Here is a 19,737-nt window from a genome sequence, read left to right on the forward strand (position 1 = left end):
TTTACTTCATGAGGTTAGATTATACCAAATAATGCCCCCTTGTTGTTATTCAACACGTCACTTGGCAATATATAAAAAATATATATATATTGATATGTAGCTTAGATTTGGGTCAGTTAACCAGAATTGTTTTAAGCATATATTTGTGTACAATGCAAATAAACCAGTATTATAGCAGCAATGTTATATTTTGTAGGGTTGGCTGTGGTGATGGGGACCACTGACATACCTTTTCAGGGGGCCCAGAATTCCTGGTGACGCCCTTGGTGGCACTACTTCCTCCTGGCACAAATCACCCCACTCTCCCCTAAGGACAAATCACAACGACAATTCACAAAGCACACAACAATTCTAAAAAAATACCATACCTGAATACAACAACACACCGAACTAAACCTGTCCCTTTAAGAAAGTGGCCTGGTGAGTGATGCGACGATAGTTGTTGTTACTGAGTAGCTGCAGAAACCACAAACTGTGAGAGAATAAAAAGATCTGTTTTAGGAAATGCACTGACTCCCCTACTGTTTTTGCCTGTGAATTGAAACGGACTGCTCGTTACCAGCGTTCCCATTCTACTACGGCGCTGGTTGAGGTAAGCTTACCATAAAAATCCAAATAAGCACATATAATTAAGAGACCAGCCAACAGGCCTGAAAAACAACAGCCAGCTAACAGCCAGATATATTTGCCACAAGAAACAATTAAAAAGCCAGACAAGAAAACAAAATAAAATTGTATTTCTACCTGTTTGGAGTTAATTCAGGTGTCCACCAATTGCATCAACCTCTTGCAGTATCCTTATGGATGTTCTTCACTCCTCACAGATATTCTTTTAATCATTTTTAATGATCAGGAAATAAACATGTAGGCTACCACATGGCCCCCTCAACCCGCAACAAACTTTTTTGGGGTTACAGGTGTAGCCAGCAGGTATACAATAAAGACTTCCGGGCGGCCATATTTGCCTTTCACTAGGGGAGGTGGTGTTGAGGAGTGACTACCAAGGGTGAACTGTGATTTGTGAAAGTAGATGCGATTTATAGAATTTGGATTACTCCTGGAATGATGGTGGAAATCTTCAATAATGCGTAATGCCTCTGTCTCTCCACACTTCTTCAACCAACCATGGAAATGTTGTCACCCTCAGAAGTTGGCACCAAAATTACTAGTCATTTAATGTGGCTCGGGATAATGGCTACTACCATAATGCTATAATGCTTTATTATCCTGATGTAAACAAACACAGATGAATGATGGCATCTCTTAGTGCTGCCTGTTTTTGCAGTTTCTGGTCTTGAAATTGAAAAATGTAAGCTGTATACGGTCAAACTGGCATATAACCGCTCAACTGGAGCAACATGTAACCAGTAGAAGCAGGTGGACTGAAATCTGCAAGGAAGACAAAAGCTGGTGTTGCTAGCTCTATTAATGTTAACCACTGTATAAAAAACAAATTGACATTGCAGAGTCTGTGTCCCTGTGTTAAGCTGTGTTAAAGAAACAGTCGGTTAGTTTGAGTTCAAATTGTAAAAGAACATCCCTTTCCAAACCCCATCCACAATATTGATTAATACTCTTTTGCTTATTTTCAGTCTTCTTATTTGTCCCTAATGCACAAAGTATGCTAAATCCAACACATATAATATCACAACCAAAAACTAGAAATGTTTATCATCTCGCCTGCTTTATCACCCTTGCCCATCAGCCTAAAATGAGTTAGCATTATTATCCTAGTAAGTGGTCAAAGCTAAAGAACTCAACAGCATTATTTGATAAGAGAATCCAAAGAAGGTTTCGATGTTGTCAGTTTCATTTTCCAGAAAGAAAAAGTAGAAGAAAATTAATTAAATGTGCACACAGTGTGCATAGGATTATGGCTCATGGTTTCCCTGAACCAGACCAAATTGATGGACAAGCAGCCTGAACTATTGTTTGTTTATTTGCAGTTTAACAAAGAGAATAATTTTCTTTTTTATTCTTATGCATCATTTTTGGAGGGAAGTAAAAGAAAGACATTTGTTTTAATCATTTATCCTTTTTCCTAAAGCCATTCAGCAAAAACCTTTGCCAGGGAGCTCTTAAATGAAAGTCCCTGTATTTGCATGTAGTGCATCATTGAATTGAAATACATCATTGTGACAACGGTAAGTGAGATTAAAAATAGGGAGATTACTTATTTATGTAGATGCATCAGTGGTAAGGCCATTTCATAGCCGGTCAAGAATATGCATTTTAGGTTAAAATTACATACTGCTCAAATAATTCAAAGGTTACATAATCCAGTAACGTCAAATGGTTCTCAAATTATAATTGTTTTAAGTCTTTGTCCACACATTTTCTACAGCACTTCAGCCCCATGTATAGATCCTATGAATAAGACTTTCTGTGTCACACCTGATGTAAATATTTAGAGTCCTGGCATTAATAAGTGTAACAGAGTTACAGAATCTCATTGTGCATTGACAGCTGCTGCCTTTACTCTGTGACACCTGACCTCATATATCCTAATGGTTCATCCACTAACGTAATCATTTTTACAGCAAACAATCAGTCATCAGCTTTGTTTGACGAGCGGTCTATTTTTGCCCTTCAGATCTGTCTTTGGAGGCCAAACCAGGAAGAGGTGATGTCATGATGGCTATCACTTACAATGCCCCAGCCAGCTCCAGATGTACAGACCCCTCCCTCCCCCTTCTCTCATATGGTATGACCTCAGCCTGGTTGCACAGAGGGAACATCTGCTTGATGATCGGGTGAGCAGGATGCAGGTTTGATCTGACGCAAGACTTTTAACTGGAGAGAGGTTTCATGTGTGTTTTAGGGGAAAATATTAGTAATCAGTCCTTGTCTACTGTGGCTCTGATTTGATGTTTTGAAATAAGTGAGAAACAAGGAAAATGTAAAGGTCTTAGTACCAACGTTTAATATTCATACTCTTAAATAGATGAAGAAATTTACAAGACTCTTAAATCTTGTTGCATTCAACATATAAATACCTTTGTCTTAAGATCCGGTGGAATTAAGTGTTCACATGTGTACTTGAAGTGGGATCCAGAAAACTTCAAATGTCAGCCAACTCCATAAATGTTCAATCACAGGTGTCTAGAACATTGACTGCTTATAAATATGGATGACGTGCCTCCATCTCCTCTCACTGTGCAAAAAAATTAGCCAAAAAGCAGGTGCTGACATATTGCGTTGGTGAAATATTTTGGAGACAGGAGCAAACTCGTAATTGACACCACACTCCTCCTGATAACCAAAGCACACATTCATCTTATCGATAAAGCACCAGATATATCTCACTTGAGTGATCTACAGCAGAACCAATTTTTGTGAACTATTATGATTGTGTTTGTTGCATTTTCTCTCTCCTGTACCCTCCTAATCTGGCAAAGCGCGCTGCAGGAGCAAAACATTTTTATTATCAGAGCTGTCAATAATGAGGCCACATCCCCCTCTGTTTTTTGCACCAAATAACTAATATATACTAATAAAACTAACTTAATGACAGAAAGATTGTTTTAACAAAATGTATTTGACGTGTTTTCTAATTTTTGTAAGATGACCCATGCCCCTTCTGTTATTATGGGGCAGGCAGGGACCATGACCTATACTGCAGCCGGTCAGCAGGGGGGGCTCTAAATGTTTCAGCTTTACTCAAGGGGTTCTGTTGTGCCATCCTTCCACAGCCTATGGTCCAGTCAACTGTGAAACATGATATAAAAATTTAATTATTATTCCAAATAATTGTAAGTGAAACATCATTTTGTTATCTTAAAATTGAATTAAAAGGGATATATCTATTTTTAGCACTGGAAAACCCTTGCATGTGTAAAAAAGTTTTTAATATATTTTGTGAATTAATTGCAAATTTAATGTGATTTATTATTATTTTGAACAAAACTACTGTATGTAGGTGGCTTTTGACTATGATTTTTTCATTAACAACACCAGGAGAAGGTAGATCATGTAAACTATTGTTCAATCTTTATCTCAGAACTTTAAATTGTTTCATGCTGGTAAACCTTAGGCATCATTATATGTTAGTTTGTTGATATGTGGTTCCTTTCTATCTGCCCCATATGATGTTTTGCAGCAGTACTTTAAGGAACTAGTACTTGTGTGCAGTTCCTGATTGTCAGATGAGGAATTTGATATCAATCTCATGTTAAGAAAAGACAAATTTGACCGAGCATAATTAGTCTTAAAGTCTATTTTATCCCTCTTCACTGACAAATACGGTTTTTAAATATGTTACAACTCACTAACAAGTACCAGCAAGCCCATGTTGGCCTCATAGGTCCTGTTCTGTTTTCAGTTTAAGGAGCAGAAGAGTTTTTGACTATTTCAAAATCCGTAGATCTTCTCTTATGTGAACAATCTGACTTTTCCTCCCTCTTAAGTTAAAAAGTAGATATAAATCAGATGTTATAGCACTGTATGCAAATGTCTGATTTTAAAGAGAAAAATCAGCATCAGGAGAACAATATTAAGGCTAATGTCGGAACTAGTACTTGTGTGCAGTTCCTGATTGTCAGATGAGGAATTTGATATCAATCTCATGTTAAGAAAAGACAAATTTGACCGAGCATAATTAGTCTTAAAGTCTATTTTATCCCTCTTCACTGACAAATACGTTTTTTAAATATGTTACAACTCACTAACAAGTACCAGCAAGCCCTTTCTCAAAGGGATCTTCAAAGGTGTAGCATGTCAAACATAAATTAATTAATGAAAGGGGAAATGCCCGAGACTGGACGCCAATCCTTTACAAGTCTCTGGATTGCTCAGGGGCAAATCACTCTGCCAGAGTCTCAAAGTTCACCTGATTTAGATGTCTGTGTAGAATGATAGAAAACTCACACAGGTACACTCAAAATGTGAAATAAGTACAAAGGGACATGTCCTCTATGTAGACACATTTCTGAGAGTGCACCTGTAGAGTGAGGGACAGCTGGTGGAGATACAGGTGCATGGCCATGTGTCCACCCTGAACAAAAGTCAGCAGTTGGTCAAAGTTCTTCGTGTCACCACCACCCCCTTGGTGTGAAATGTGCCATGACTGCTTTGACTGACAGCTGTGCCATGTAGAGTTAACCATCCCATCTAACAAGTGACTGTGACAGCTGCTTTTAGTCGGGTCCCCCTCCCCAAGATTCAAACACTTCTACTCCATAAAATAAGTGCAGACCACCCTCCGTACTGATCCCAGGGAATCTCTCTATTGAGGGGGACAGAATTGTATGTGCTCGCATATATAAGGGGGGTTGTTGTGGGGGGCAGACAGAGTCTCAAGGGGGTGTCATTTTACACAGTGGGTTTAGATTGGAAATAGGACATTGTCTAGTCAAGAGAGCAGTCATCAAACCTCTGAAAAAACCTGCAAGAACAATCAGTCAGGTTAGTTTGAAAGACATGAAACAAAACGTGTTAGGTGTATGTCACCCTGTTCCACTCTATCAGTGAACCTGAAAGAATGTAAACACAAATATCTTGATCATAAAACAGCAATGAGACGTGTAATAAGGACGTTTAGTTGTGTCAGAATCTGATTGGTGCATCCTCTGTCTCCATGCGACGCCGGGAGAGTCGGAAAACTGAGATCCCCTGGAGACAGCATTCAAATATTACCACCCCAGACATTATTTCTAGAAGGACTTGCAAAAAGCCGCGCCAAATGAACCACCCGTTTGAAATGTGAGCTGCCCTGATGCACTGCTGCCATGCCTTGCATTGCTGCAAAATAAAAATAAAAAAAAGAGATGGAGACCTGCCAAGAGCCCTCGTACGGTGAAATGAATTGCATGTGTGGAGGAGTGTCATCCAAACATGTGTGTCAGTCATCGTTAAGCATTTCAACCCGAGCTAATTCATGGAAGTCTGTGGAGTTAATGTTGTAATCAATCCCAACCCGTGAGTCCACTCTTCCTCCGTCTGGTTAGAGACAGGCAGTGCTCCAAAGTTTCTAAATGGCTCTTCATGAACCCTGACCTAATAGAGCCTACTACAAAGTGCTTCAAATGTTAATGTCCTGTCCGCACGTTTTACAGGCAACATGTTGGCCTCATAGGTCCTGTTCTGTTTTCAGTTTAAGGAGCAGAAGAGTTTTTGACTATTTCAAAATCCGTAGATCTTCTCTTATGTGAACAATCTGACTTTTCCTCCCTCTTAAGTTAAAAAGTAGATATAAATCAGATGTTATAGCACTGTATGCAAATGTCTGATTTTAAAGAGAAAAATCAGCATCAGGAGAACAATATTAAGGCTAATGTCGGGACATTTGTAGCTGATTAGTGGTGCATAAATCTGTCGCTATAAACATTCTTGATAGCTTTATTTTATCTATTAAAATCTGGTTTTGGCTGATTACACTATGACCCAGTATAGCCTTGACCCTTGGGTAAACTCAAAAGGCTCTGAGACCGATTGTTTTGTTTGTTTCTTCTGCAACAAGGATTAAGAATGATTATTATTTTTGCAGTCCAGTAGTGGTCAGTTTGTGTTGCTTGACAAAAAGACACAAGAAAATTAAATATTAGACACTTACAGGTGTCATATTCTTTGGACAGTTTCAGTGAATGCCCCCCTGCACCATTAGCACTGAAGTGAGGATGCATGTTCAGTTATGTTTGACTTGCTGTTTGCAGGTCTATTCAAAGTACGGCACAAAAATGACCACAAACCACACAAGAAAGAAAAGGCAACCGTGTTTTTTTTCTTTTTTTAATCCAGATCATTTGAAACACACTACAGGTGTGAAGGAAACATCTAGGGTCTGAATTTGGATTGTCTTATAATAATAATCCATACAATTCCCAGATTTGTCCTTGTGAATCACCCAAATGTGCTATTTTTTTTTCATTCGAACTTTACTGTAGAGACCACTGACTACTATACAAGCTTTTGAACATGGCCACATTGACAGTCTAGCTGATCCAATGCAACACTGTATATGAAACTGGCAGAGCTTCTAACTCCCAGTTACAGCTGGACTGTACTACAGCCTGATACCCATCCATTTTCTTCATTTCAGACAGGTCAAAGTCTCATTCCCAGGGTGCTAACTGTATTTCATTTAGCTACCGTAAAATATACTATAAGTAAGCATGAGAGTAGAAATGATGGGATGGAGCTGACCCTCTCTTGGCCTTTCCTCCTCTCCATCAGTAGTTTGGTTAACAACAGGGACTCAATTTGCATGATCCATAAATGTTTATCATTTGGTGCAGAAGCCTCTTGTTATTCCAGCCCAGACACTCAATGTTTGAACTGCTGCCTTATGGATGATGTTTCAGGATGTTTCAATCAAACAAAAACAGACTTACAGTTTTTACCCAAAAAAACTGTAAGTCTGAGTGCTGAACTGCATTGGTTTTGAGTCAACTAGGCACTGCAAGTGCAAAAAAAATGGCGTCAGTGGACACAGGCCCTTACAGAGTAAATTGCCATAGCCCTGACAGAGACAAGAAGGATTGTCTTACTTCATAATAGGTTCAATAGTTTATTTGCCACTGTAGTTATTTAAGGTACATTAAGGAAGTGCATAAGCAAGGGGAATTGATTTTAATGTTTTGTGCTCAGATACTCTTACTCCCCATTTCTGCATAAGCAGATTTGAGTGAGGTAACTATGATTTGTTTCATGTGAGCCACTTACAAAACGATAACTCTTGCATAGCAGGTGCCATATGCTGAATGAAGAGAGTATGGGTGACATCCTTTACCCAAGTAATTCAATTTGCTGACAGATATTCAAAATATCTGTCAAGGGGCGTGGACTTAGACTAATGGTTAAGTTGCGCGCCCATGTAGCGGGTGGCCCGAGTTCGATTCCAGCCTGGGGCCCCTTTCCTGCATGTCATTCCCCCACTCTCTCCTGGTTTCCTACACTATCCACTGTCCTCTCATCTATCAATGAAGGTTTAAAAGCCCAAAAATATAACTTAAAAAAAATATATATATATATAAATATCTGTCAAGACTGTATTTGTGCATCTTGAAAAGGTTCCCAAAGGATGCTTTAAAGGCTGATCTTAGTATCTATTAGAGTCAATGTACAGGCCAACGAGGACATGAAATAACAGTTTTACATACAAACAAATTTTTTTTAGCAGAACAGATGTGGTAAAAATTGAATTTAATATTGATAAGTATATTTAAATAATTGTATAATTACTTGAATATCATTTTTTTTGTTTTTCTTTATTTAGAATTAACCGTTATATATCTAAGGAGCGTAGTCCCATTCACGGAGTCTGCCATCTTGCACCGCCATGTTTCTACCATAGCCCAGAAAGAACAAACTAGTAAGATATGATTTTTTGTATTTGGTAAGTGGCCACCGTAAATGCAGTGTCTGGGGGATGGAGAGAGTGGAAGAAGAGGGATTTTCGTACAGTTAGAACTGATAGCTGTTTTTGATGGAAAAACTTGACTAAAGGAGGATCATACTTAAGGCTGATTTATACTTCTGAGTCGCCCCTACGCAGCAGGGGCTGACGCGGACATGAGCCCCACATACTTCTGCGTCGATGTGTCCGTGTCGCGCAGCAATTCTCCTCCGAAACGCTTGAGGGCAGTGTGGTCTCTCTGATAGCCGGTCGCCTGCTTCCGGTCCTGCTACGATCTCTGTTTACTTTTCCACATCGATTCAGAGCGTGTTAAGTTAATCTACAGCTGATACATGTTGCTGTTTATCATACAGACATGATTACATGAAGAATAGAGAGGAGGAGTTGAAATACACGGCCGATGTGTGGCCGATGTCCGGGATCCCGGAAGTGCTGTGAATGCGGGAAAGACCAAGCCGTCGAGCGGACCAATCACAGAGCTTGCGGTCCGCGTCGGCTCTACGCGTAGTTACATTTTGGAGGAGGTGCACGTCAGCTACGTGCGTAGGCCTCTGCGTAGGTACGGGAGCTACGCGGACCTACGGCGTAGGCTACGCCGTCGATTCGACGCAGAAGTATAAATCAGCCTTTAGCATGCACTCAGGAGATTCTTGTCCTTCAAGGCCACCATCACCTCTGGAATTTCCCCTGCAGGAGGGGTGAGTAATGGAGCGTTTCAATCCAGAATAGAATCGGACCGCCAGATATTGCTAAATATTCCTGTTTCTACACACTGTACCTTTAAGACCGAGGGTTGGATCTAATTCATTTTGGTGATAACTGCCCTTGTAGTTCTCAGTTCTGGAAAATCAGTTCGAGAAAAATGTTAAAACAAGAATTTAGATCGTTGACAAGTAAAGAGGCACATTTTTTTTTTAAATACCCCAACACCAGATTGAAATCAGTGGCAATGCCCCCCCCCCCCCCATTTAACTGGTGTTGCAACTTTGACTTTACCTTGCAACTTTCGAGATAGAGATCATTTTAGTCAACTTTATGTCAGATAGCAAAACAAATTAAGAAGCACGTTTTTATGAGTTGATGAGTAAAATTTATATGTAGACTAAAATAGCCTGAAGGATAAATATGGCAATTTTAGCTGTCAGACCACTTGGCTACGGTGGCCCTGAAGTGCAAATCACAACACGACAACATTAAACAAACTGGAAGAAGTAGGTACCCTCGGGGGACATGACATGTGTTTTCTGAATTGCTGTAGTGTTTTCTGATTTGCCTTTGTGTTTTCTGATTTGCCTTTGTGTTTTCGGATTTGCCGTTGTGTTTTCTGATTTGCCGTTGTGATTTGCACCTCAGGGCCACCATACTTGGCATATGCATGATGTAAAAGTCTCACATTAAGTAAATATTGGAGTAAAACTGGTGTTAAAACAAAGATGGGCACTGTATAAATATCATAGTAAAAATATGTCTTTGCGATATTATTGCTGTATGTATTGCCCTGTTATAATGAAATACAATACCATCAAACCTGATAGCGTCTGTTTAAACTCAGTCGCCTCTCCCTTGGTCTAATGCAGTTACCCAGTGCGTGTGTGCGCGTGTGTGAGTCTGGTGTGCGTAATAGAGGGAAACCTTCAACTGAAGAGTGTGTAGAGCCGTCTTTCTATTCCTACTCACTCATAATCATCGCTACCATCATCATCATCATCATGCCCACCCCTCCCTCGCTCAGCCCCCCAACCCCCCCGCACTGTTTTCCCAGATTTATTCACGTGCAGCTCGCTCCCGCCTCACTCAGACATTCTGTCGCCAGCGCCGTGACGTCACCTACGCCAGGAGCCTCCTCCACTCTGAACGTTTCCCTCCGCCTGCCTTGGAGACAATCTAGTCCCTCTCACAGATGCAACCTTAAACTTGGTTTATTAAGTCGCTGAGGGTTGAAAGACTGCTTTATTTTGATGTGCACTGATGGAGCTTTACAAAATGATTTACATTGTTTGATGCCATGTTTCTTATTTGAATCTCCCTGGGCTGGTTAGCACAGTTTACCGTTATAACTTTCATAAAAATGTCTGTTTTATAAGTCAGTGAGTACTTTATTGTACATGTAAGATAACTTTTCTTGTCACTTGTGAAATCTGCATGTTTGTACACTATCCTCATGCACTGAGATTACTATCTCCTTTGAATTCACCTCTTCAACTCTACTTTTGACCTGATAAGATATTTCACAATTTCCAAATGAATCATAGGTTATTCTCAGTTGATTCTTGTTCTTCTTGCAGGACTATATGAGTCATTTTACCTCTGATGCACATGCATGCATACTGATTTAGCTCCCTTATGAGGAAATGACACTTCATGTCCTCTGCTGCTGTTTCCCTGCCCGAAGGCTATTTTCATGCATTATCATGCAATATTAATGAGATGGTTTGAAGAACTGTTGGTTTCACTCTTGACATTGAATTATCATGCCTCTTATACACCCATCACCAGAGGAATAAAGGTTGAACTGGTTGTGTGTGTGTGTGTGTGTGTGTGTGTGTGTGTGTGTGTGTGTGTGTGTGTGTGTGTGTGTGTGTGTGTGTGTGTGTGTGACCGTGTGTGTGTGTGTGTGTGACCGTGTGTGTGTGTGTGCTTTATTTTCACAGGTGAGAAGTTAAGGTGGTTGCATGTGTAAGCATGCTCCTGTGCTTTACCCCTGCTCTTGGACACTTTTGTTCTCCTGACAACATAAATAGTGCTTATCATATCACAATCAAAGCAAGGGGCAACTGAGAGGCAGGCTTAACACTGTGCAGTTCAGGAGTTCACAGATAAACCACACAGTTGCCTGTCTGTCACTTAAAACTTCTGTGTGAGATTACATGCAAAGATTAAAAAAGTGTGGCTGTTTTATCGAAAAAAGATTGACAGAATTATTGTTTCTGCAGTGATCTATTGTGGCCCAACCTTGCAGTATATCCTGGGTTCAGGACTGATAGACCCATAATACAGATTTGTTACTTACAACCCCAAATTAAGTTTACAATTATTTCTATAGGGGAGGCACTAGAACAGGGAGGGCAGACAAATCGCATCAGAATTGGTCCTCAGATACCCTCATTGTGCAATTACTGTTTATACATGCAGAAAATGAGGAAAAACATCCCACGTTTTGCAGGCATGTTGCACAAGTCTCTGAAGTGAAGAGACAGTTTAATTGCTCTGTCCTGCGTCAAAAAAACAACATCAACCCGCCTTTAAAAGGAAAGCTCTGAGACCTGAAAAGAAACTCCTTCATTCTATTGAGAAAATCGCTTTGTTTCACAGTTACATAATCCATTTCCACACAGTGAATGAAGAAGTTAGATGTGTGAAAAGTAGGTCTTGTTATTGTCGGGGGCTGCATCCCGCGGCGTGATACTGGCGCTCAGCGGAGGGTGAGGCGGCTCCGCGACTCACTGACGCCAGGCCGAGCAACCCCAAGACGGGCAGAGAGCGCACACAGCAGTAGACACAGAGAGGAAGAGAGAGAGAGGGAACAGCAGCTTTGAAAGAAAAAAAGGTACTGTTAAACTTTTGGTTTCTATTTCATTCTTCTAAATGAAAAGTTTCTTTAGTTTTATTTTCACTTGTTACGGTGTTTATGCAAATGTTTGGAGGAAAAGTAGACCCTAGTGGCTATCAACTCCAAACAGTGAATGTATCAATTGGCAGCTACAAACTTTTTCTTTTGCTTCCCTTTATTTAAGTATCTGACTTTGATTAAGCATTAAGAATTAAGCAACATTTTCATTGAGGTTTGCACTAAATATTTAACCCTCATATGAAAAATATCAGCGTTTTAATAGAGCAAAATAAATCTTGTAATGTTGACAAACTTGCTGTCTATTTCATTAGGTTTTTTAAGGATATTTCAAAAGTGCTGCATTTGGACGCTATAAACACTAGACATTTAAGTCTCATCTGGCATTAGAAGCACTAGCACATTTAAATGCATACTACTTTATACAATAGTTATTCACTAGTGCATAATGACTAAACTGTAGTCATAACCTGATGGGTTTGGGGCAATTTTGTCTGCTAAGCTGCAGTATTTGTCTTATATGTGTTGTAGGGTGTAAGACAGGTCAGAAGAAAGCCTTTGAAATGTTCTTTAAATCCAAGGAATTGCCTCCAAAAAGCTGAAGTGTACAAATACACAAACATGGGTGTAAAATCTGTCTTTTTTGGAAGCACAATGTTTATTTTATCAAGATATGAAGATATCTTCAACTGTTATCAAAACTGTGAATGATTAGGTTTCTAGTGATCAGCTAATCTACTAATCCTTTCAGCTTTCCTCTGTATAAAGTGAGAAAAACCTATGGCTTTGCACTCCAGGATGGGGACTTGTAGGTGATCTTGTTGTATCACAGCCCTCATTGATCATATTTGGATGCCACTTCACCAGGGGATGATGAAGTAAAGGAATCAGCTTAGAGTATGTTACACTTATCTTGCAACAAAGTTACATGCCATCTCTTTGCAGCTAGCCATTTTAAAGTTTTCATTATTTTCTGTATTTTTTGTGAGTGCAGACTCACTGAGATTGAATCCAGCTCAGTATTGTGCTCCACAGAGGACAAGCGTCCCATGTGTGTGGTTTTTAGATTTGTCAATGTGTTTATGAATTTGTGTGAAAGAGAGAATGAAAGGGAGAAAGAGAGTGAGTGTGAGAGAGAGACCTACATCAGCTCAGGCTGGATCTCCTGACATTATTGAAGATGACATATCAGATTACCCAAAGGACAGGAATTTGTCCTTGTCTGTGATTTACCTTCAATTGTTTTATCGTCCTGCATTCTCTCTGTATGCAGCTTTAAATTCTGTTTGAAATTGAAACAAATAGCGATTACATGGGTTTTGGGTCAAGGCAGGGTTAGTCTTGCTTCAGGGTGAATTTTCTTGAATACATGTCAGTGCAGATTGGTGGTTAGATACATGTAGCAGCTTTATTTCCCGCTTACAAAAGGAGACCAACATTTGATTGTCTCTATTTCTCCAGATAAACGACACAATCTATTTTCCGATCAATATGCCAAGCTATGATAAAAGCTACAGCAACACACTACTCAACTACAGGGTGTAAATATAGGTTAGTAGCATTCCTGTCTCCAGATAGTCAGTCACAACAGTAGTGAACGTTGTCAAAACCAGCCCGTGTGTCTGCATGGCCGGGACAACATAGCCTGCCATGTGTCGGGGTGAGGTGTCCACCCTAACACAACACTAACCCAACACTGAGTGCCAAGCATGGTTGAGATAGCTGCTTGAAACCCCATGTGTTTGCAAGTTATGTCTGCAGTCAGTGGGTGGATTGGTTTGTCTGGGACATAAAACAATCTGATCCCCAGTCCAGCCCTTCACAGTCAGAACAATGCTAACCACAAGTTTGTTGACAGGCTGTTTTCTAGTTTTTCCATGTCATGTTGGAAGTACTCGCTTGTATGTCAGTGTGCTTGTTACTAGGTCAAAACTGTAAACTGTCTGTGACTGACCCCAGTCAGTTACAGGAGCCTCACAGGTCAATGCCATGTCTGGTCACTGAAGGCAGCACCGCATGTCTGACTGTGGTTATGTCAGGCTTTGCTCCACGACTGTTTTATGAGATAAAAGTGGATTGAGTGTGTGATACAAATGCTGATATTAAGTTAGTTTGACAGCATTTTACCAGTGATTAGAAGACCATTCACACTGCTCTGCACTTCTGCAAGTTTCCTGAGTTTCCTGTAGAGGTGCATGTGTCAATGCAAATCTTCTAATCAATTCATCTGACTTTAAGGGGACTGTATCCCTGCTATCCTATTTGTAAGAAATCAGTGTGAAGTCTGGGCTGATGTGTGAATGCAGCAGGTGGGCGGTGTGATAACGTTGTTAATGATAAGCATAGTTTTGCTGCTCTATGACATATACTGCTCACCTTGGTTGGAAGTGTTATGTTTGCTATTTGGGTATGTTCTTCTACATGTTGTTATAACTTTCTTCTCCTCCTTCTTCCTCTCTAGCTGAGCGCCTCTTCTCTCAAAAACCAAACAAAATATTCTGGGTTGTAAAAGCACGTCTGAGACATAAAATCACCACGTGTGACAGGTAGTTCCTGAAATTGTCTGGAAATTGTCTGGAGGTCATGTGTGAAAGGGACTTAGTTGTCAGTGTGGTGCAGATATTTCCAAAGATATGTTGCCTTTGCTTCTATTTCCTTACCATAGTCTGTATAAGTAATAGAAGTAGACGCCACCCGACTGTTTCTGAAGCCCTGTTTTGAGACCAATCGTCGGCGGAAACCATATTGGATATGCTGAACTCAACCTAACTTCTGTCGAGCTAGGAAAACTTGCTATCTTAATACCATCAAAATAGCAGCGTTATGAAAAACTTCACCCCCCATACAGTGTGTGCCGATCAAGAAATGAGCTCTCCAGACAACACTCGTTTTTTGTACCAGGCTGTAAACATGTTTATTTTTGCTGATAAGATCGGCTTATATGAATTGGTGTGTATGTGGTTTCTGTTACTTCCAGAGCCAGCCTCAAGCGGACATTCGAGAAATTGCAGTTTTTAACACTCCCACATTGGCCTCAATTCTCGTGGCCGGAGGTTGCTGCTTGGTCCTTCATATTAGCTTTGTGGTGTAGCCAGTTTCAATGATTATAGTAGAAGTGTTGCAACAGTCTATTGACAATCAGTCTGCACTGACTCATAATCTCAATCATAGCAGAGTATATGAGTAAATGATGACTGATGTCCACACCCACATTTGTGTATGACTTGTGCATAGACTTTGATGAAGTAGTTCTTGGACAAAATTTCATTTAATTCCACCATTTTATGTAGAAGAATATCTAAGACGTCTCTGTTTGGATGCTTAACATTTGGGAAGTTTTGCTTTCTTTGCAAAATGAATGGATATGCGGATTTGGTAGAAAATGCAAACACATTTCATCTTAAAAGAGACACTCTTCATCAGTGATGATCCTCAAATATACTTAAGCGAGTGTGTGGTGCAGAGACCAGATATGAGTGTTTCAACCTCTCTCAAAAAACACTCACTTTGTCTCACATCCCTGGCTTTCTCCTCACTCTTACTGTCTCCCTCACCCTCTGCATCATTCTCCCTCTCTCTCCATATCTATCACTCCCTCTCACTCTTCCTCCACTCCTCTGTTTATAGCCAGTGACTCCATTGAGCGGAGGCTAATGGAGGCCCCATCCAGGACCCTGCTGATAAATAATGTAGCTTCTTTATAATGCTCCGTCCCCAGGGAGGGTCCAGAGAGCATCATTACTGCCTCCTCATCCTACACAGCCCAGGCCTAAATTGATTAACAGACACTGGAGTGGTGCAAAATGATCCATGGGGCTAGTGTAGTGGCTAACAGCTCGCACCAGGTGGGTCAAAGCCTCCGCCTGTCAGTGTCGCATGATCCCACTCTGTGCTCCCATTAGCCTCAGTTTGTGTCCGGTGGGCTAACTGATGGTCATAACAAGCTACTGCTAACACAATAGCGAGAGAGCATCGGCGGGTCTCGGCTGTAGGGAATGTCAGAGTGGTTTTTATGGAGCTGTTGTGTAAATGATGGTGTGTGTTTCAGCTTTTATAGGGAGGAGAGCAGCGGCCAAGGCTACTGCAGGCATCTGTGTGGCTCTTCATTGACTGAGACAAGAGTGATGGGGCTTAAAGGTTGATGGCTACATGAAAACGGTTGATGTAAGGAATACATCTTCCTTTAGCTCCTTGAGTTGTGGATTCAGAAAGGAAGAGTCATGCTAAAATGTGGTTGGACATACAGATACATGCTTTCTCTAGTATGTTTTCGTTAAATCTGCTCACTTTATTCTTTATGTTTCTAAATAAACTCTTTATTTTTTACCCCTAAAGAGAGAGAAATCATTGAATATTTTTACTTTGTTTTGAAAGATGAGCTGCAAATGTATGTGAACACAAAGCCTATTAATAGGAAAACTTTCAGAGAAGAAAAGTCTGTTTATGTCATACAAACATCCAAGTCTATACATAGCGTTAGGAACAGGGAAGCACAATGGCGCCTTCATATTTTGACTGCCACACAGACTGCTCTAAACCAGCATTGTCCAGAGAACCAATACACAGCTGTATAAGACCCTTTGAGTGAGCAAGAGGTTAGGTTTGCAGTCACATATTTCTAACTGTCAAGGGCACAAATATCCAAAAGATATGGTCGCCAGCTGCAGCAGAATGACATTAGAGGATTGGGAAGCCTGCTCCAGATGTTGGAGGACTGACTTTTCTGGAATCTTCCATCTGAAATGGATTAAAGGTTGTCTTTGTGCAGATAGTCTGAGCTGGTGCTGATAGTGCTGACTGTAACTAAGAGGCTATCAAAGCAGCTTTTTGGCTGGAAGTGGATCAAAAAGACTCTCTGAATGTCTGGCTGGTGACCATGGCACAAGGATGATTTTGCACTTTTGGCTTTTTGAACTTTAAATTGTGTTCTGCTCCGCACTCAGCATCCAGAGCATCTTTTTGCTTTGTGTGTGTCAGTTCTGCATAGCCAGACATAGCCTTTATGCAATGAATGCACAAGCTTTTCAGAAACGTATACCTTATTTTCATAACAACATATCAATTAATATTTAGGAAAAACAGAGTTATATAATAGCAACTATAACATTGGCTAGTAAGACTTAGGACCTGTCAAATTAGGGATGGGTGGTCGTCTGGTTGCTCCATGCCTTACTTAATCGGTACTGCAAAGCAACAAAAGCCTTTTCCACATTGCAACTCTACAACAGCCCTGTAACCATGCTCTCATCACCTCTTTGTACTTTCATATTGATCCAGCAACAACATAATATTGGTTTCCCAGTGTGTCATTTTGCATGGTGTCATAGCATTGTGGAAGCACAAGAGGTAAACACTCAGCGGGAGCTTCACACACTCACACAGACACAGCCCTGCCTGCTACTCCAGCTTATAGTGATCCTGTAAGACCTCTGTTACTAAGTCTGATTGGTGCACAGCAGTTAGACAACTTGCTCCAACCATCATGTCTCTGAGACATTCATATTGAAAGCAAGATGTTGCAGGGGCACCTTTGATGAAGAGGCTATGAAGAGAGCTAAAGAATCACCAAGTAGTTGATCCATCTGTTTTCAGGATGGGTTACTCCTCAAAATTCCCTTTTTATGCAGCTTGAGAAGATGTAATTGTTCACCTCTCTCAATGAGAAGTTGATTTTGAATATGTTCTATCTTTTCTGTCCTGACAAATGTCTCATCGACTGTTGTGTCAAGGACATATTTCATATTTGGAAACTTTGACATATCTTGTTAAAAGAAACAAAATATACTGTCAAAAGTATTTATCAATATAAGGCATTGCTTCTGTATTATATCACCTTTAGTATCAAAACATTGAAACAGATACTCAGCCCTGATAATATAAAAACCTTGAGTATTAAGATTGAGAAAGCATTCCTGAATAGGCAACGTCAGTGACTCAAAAAGAGCTACGGAGGCCATATATCCATGAAATCTTTGCTTCCAGCTTCCTCTGCTCTTGACTGCTTCACCACCAAAGTGAACGTTGATTGAAGACAAAAGAGAGATATCTGTACCAGGTGGCCTCTTTAAAAAGAAACTGTCCTGTTCTCTCCCGCCCTGCACCTGGGGTAAAACCTGCAGGTGTCAGCGAAGGGAAGTGATGTTTCTGCTGCTGCACTGCTGATGACAGACACGGCGATGTAACTACACAGCCTGTTTCCTGTCTCTTTGATAGTGAATAGCTGTTCTCCCAGGATGCTAGCAAGGTGTGATACCATGGCTGAGTCTTGAGGCACAAGAGGTATCAGTGTTGAGATGTCTTTTCAAACACACACACACCAGTTGTATCTCCCCTCCCTCGTATGGTAGTAGTCAAGCGTCACTTTTGATCAGCCATGTGATTCAGGTGGCCATGCTAAGTATAGATATACTTTGCCGCTTCCCCTCTTAGTGTGGTTGGCAGTAGTAAGCGTACCAGACCCCCATAACACACTCACTACTCACACACAAACACACACATGCACATGTTGTAAACAGCACCTGTTCTCGTCAGACTCTGCTGCCTGTTTGTCAGTATGATGCAGCCTACGTATGCAGTAGCTGACAAAGATAGAGATCACTATTCATCCCATAATCTGAAGGGCCAAGAATAACTGCAGAGCAGCCGTAATGATGTATTTGTTCCTGCTCGTAGGAAATCCAATATACTGCAGGCTTTACAGTCAGAGAGTGATGCATCCTTACCCATGAGTCAGTGCGGCGGAGAAGTTGGTGGAGTTCTGACAAGTTGTTTATTTGATTCTGGCCTCACACCAGAACTTTGATGCGAAGCCAAACTTCAGCCATAACTATGTTTTAATCTCCCTAATTGCATTCAGAAAAAGCTTGAGAACAAGGTGGAACCAAGAGAGCTCTATGCGGTTTTGTTTTCCCTTTTGAACGCTTGAATGTGTGCACCTCCTGGCTTCTGAATTGCTCCTGCGGGACCCGAGTGAATGGGCACATTTATCCTGGGGTCTGCATGCACTTCCTTTTCATTGTCCTGCACATTGCCAGATTCCTGCCCAAAACCAGTGATTGTTGGGTGGTTGTGAAGAAGCTCTCGCCTCAGCGGGTGGCTCTTTGAAAGTCGCCCTCCATGGAAATCTGAAAGACCTTTTTAAAATGTCTCATTTATGTTGAGTAAACTCACAAAAACTTTTTTTTTTTTTTTGCAGATCTTTGTGAAGAAGGATATTTTAAATTACTGACTTATTTTTGGTTCATTTCAGTTGAAACCAAATGATTGCAATATGGCGATCATTTCTGTAGGTTAAGTATCAAATTGCACAGCAGAGGTGTAATGATGAATCTAATTGTTACAACAATTTGACCAACAGTGTTAATTATTTATCAAATTGATTGATTTGTGAAGTCATTTTTAAGCTTATATACTAGAAGTTGAACTCCTGGATTCCAAATTAAGTGAACCGTCCCTAATGTTGTTATTCAATTGTTCTCTGTGATATCTTGAATGTCTTGTGTTTGAGATTTGCTTGGCTGGTATTTCATGCGTCTGACATTTGTAAACTATTGATGAATTGATGATAACTTATCACTTCAGTCATTACTCAGGAAACACTTGCTAGCACTTTCTGTAACCTCTTAAATGTAATGACTTACATCTAATAATAGTCGAGACTCAAGCGAAAAAGACGGTCTGAAGATTCTATGTTGTCCAGGAAAAAAAAGACTTTCCATGAGTATGGTATAGGACCAAAACTGAATTGATATATTAAGAAAATAAGCAGGTGAATCAGGTGTTAAACATTCAGCCAAAATTCCTATAGACAGTGTAG

The 19,737-nt window shown here is 40.4% G+C and overlaps 1 protein-coding gene across 2 annotated transcripts in view; it reads left to right on the top strand.

Annotated features, from left to right (window-relative positions):
- The first annotated feature begins 558 nt into the window (after nucleotides 1–558).
- smad1 (SMAD family member 1) overlaps nucleotides 559–19,737 on the top strand; it is a 28,287-nt gene continuing 9,108 nt past the window's right edge. The window contains exons 1-2 of one of the 2 annotated variants that reach the window (XM_034688969.1): nucleotides 559–592; nucleotides 2,594–2,753. The gene's annotated coding sequence lies outside the window, so the exon portion shown is untranslated. Of the gene's footprint in view, nucleotides 593–2,593; nucleotides 2,754–11,018; nucleotides 11,901–19,737 lie in introns of those variants that run through there. The other variant, XM_034688968.1, reaches the window with a different exon arrangement.

The sequence above is a fragment of the Notolabrus celidotus genome, chromosome 7 (assembly GCF_009762535.1).
Source record: "Notolabrus celidotus isolate fNotCel1 chromosome 7, fNotCel1.pri, whole genome shotgun sequence".
NCBI classification, from domain to species: domain Eukaryota; kingdom Metazoa; phylum Chordata; class Actinopteri; order Labriformes; family Labridae; genus Notolabrus; species Notolabrus celidotus.